At 43.6% G+C, this 2,170-nt stretch overlaps 1 pseudogene; it reads right to left on the bottom strand.

Annotated features, from left to right (window-relative positions):
• Nucleotides 1-118, bottom strand: LOC126290892 (5S ribosomal RNA; annotated as a pseudogene).
• Nucleotides 119-2,170: the final 2,052 nt, after the last annotated feature.

Here is a 2,170-nt window from a genome sequence, read left to right as displayed (position 1 = left end):
TGGCAACAGCGCATGGCGGCCCGGATTGTCACCCATCCAAGTGCCGGCCACGCCCGACAGCGCTTAACTTCGGTGATCTGACGGGAACCGGTGTATCCATTGCGGCAAGGCCGTTGCCCCCACTTGAGAAAGATAGGCAGCACCAACATAGTGCCTGTGGCTGTGATGCTTGAGGTCTTGATCGTGTGCTACTATTCATACTGCTACTGCTGTAGATGTAGACGTGTTTGCTCTACGAGATAACACGCCCCTCTTGCATATCTATTAGCTGATATAAGGATAGGACTAGGTTGAAATACAACGTTTCATTCAGGTACGTCATATTTCTCGTTGGAAGGATCGCTAATGACTTCTCTGGCCGATGCGCTTCCAGTTGCGTTATGTTCAACTTGGTTTCCCCTGTAACAGAGGCTGACAGATTAAAGATCTGCCCTGTTCCATCACAGACCATCCCATTAATAATTATTCCAATTTCGTGCACTTCCAAACGTTTAGCCTCCATGAGACTGCCTTGCACATAGCAGTTTGCAAAATACAGCTTCAGCAATGTTGACAGAGTAACCCTATTGTGGACCCACTCGCTGGAAATAATGTCGTGGCTCCAGGACATCATGGGGACAACCATGACCTTCCGCTTTACCTAAGTACAATTGCATGTCAAAAGTGCTGATACCCATGTGCATCACCAAAGTTGGGAGGATAGTAACCGCCTCCCTCTGACAATTTTTGAGTTCCGTTACAATCAAACACTGGAAAATCCAGGATGGAATGTAACGATATTATGAAAAGGCAAGTTGTTACCATATAGCGGAGATACTGAATCGCAGATAGGCACACAGTTCAACATATCTTCTGCAGTTGGTATTACCTCTAATGTCTTTACTTGGGCAGATTTCACCAATGCTCTCTAGTTTAACACGACATTTGAAACTGGTTCGCTAGTTATTACATACAGTTGTGCTCAAGCCGTCCTAATCTCAAACGTTGCTATGTGATATACAATGGTACATTTGTCTTTTCTGATTCAATCGCAAGTTCCTGTTGAAGTGGCAATCCTTTCTGCATTTTCTGCAGACCTACCAAGAACTGCTCCGGCATCAACAGAATGGGACTCAGCTGCCCCGAGCTGCATATAAGAATGCTTCCCGCAACTCTGTTACCACTACCAGAACATTCCACAAGCTATCAGCTAAAGACTGCAAGATCTTGTTACTGACGTTCTCTTGTCCAAATATTTTCCTGAGCCTGTATAACTTACAGGTCCCAGTTTACAGTATTTACTGACGTTTTTAGTGGGTGCGTTACCTCCATTGCTAACCATCGTAATATCCATGTATTGTTCAATACCCCTTGTTCCAGCCTGTTTAACTATGTAGTATGTCATTCCATGGTGGCCATTTTCCTTGTTTCTGCATCGTTCACTTTTTCCATTTTACCGTTCAGTTCCCAGATGTCCACAGTCCCAAAAACCGTTTTCAACAGCCCGTCCCCTGCATCTAACTGAACTCACTTACATCACCGTACTGTGAATGGCACTACTTCGATTATATACTGCATTTGCACTCACTATTGTTCATATGGCTAGTGCAACTTACTATATTTGCTCACTTCCTACAGCGCATCTTTATCTTCCCTCTCTCACCATAGCTCCATAAATACATCTTCTGGGTGTCTCACCTGATTATCCATTTCGAAGCTTTAAGGGTCAGATTCAGTGGTCAACGATGGCTTCTGACTATGTCCTCTTGCTGTAACGAATCCCCTTATCTTTACTCCAACCAGTGGCAACCTGGGAACAGGAAACCCCCATCATTCCCTGCCCCTTACAAATGTCTACTGCCTCATAGACATACAAAAAGAAAACTCAGCCCTAAAATTCCCAGCTTACACACAAATGACCATAGAAGTATAACACTATGTATAATATGAACAAAACTATTTCCTCTTATTCTGAACCTCAGCTGATACACTGATCACTTATGCATCTAAGTAAGGTGTCACCCAACTTATCTTTCAACCATATATATTCTTACACTAAATGTAAACTATTCTCTCCTACTTTCTTGATCTTAATCCACAGGTTGTGCAAGGTTTCCGGACTTCTCCTTCTTCCTCCTACCCATACCATAACCATCAATGGATGACGACACTTGTGTCAACGTATTTGGAG

Source organism: Schistocerca gregaria, chromosome 1 (assembly GCF_023897955.1).
Source record: "Schistocerca gregaria isolate iqSchGreg1 chromosome 1, iqSchGreg1.2, whole genome shotgun sequence".
Classification (NCBI taxonomy): domain Eukaryota; kingdom Metazoa; phylum Arthropoda; class Insecta; order Orthoptera; family Acrididae; genus Schistocerca; species Schistocerca gregaria.
This window is presented reverse-complemented; position numbering and strand designations above follow the sequence as displayed.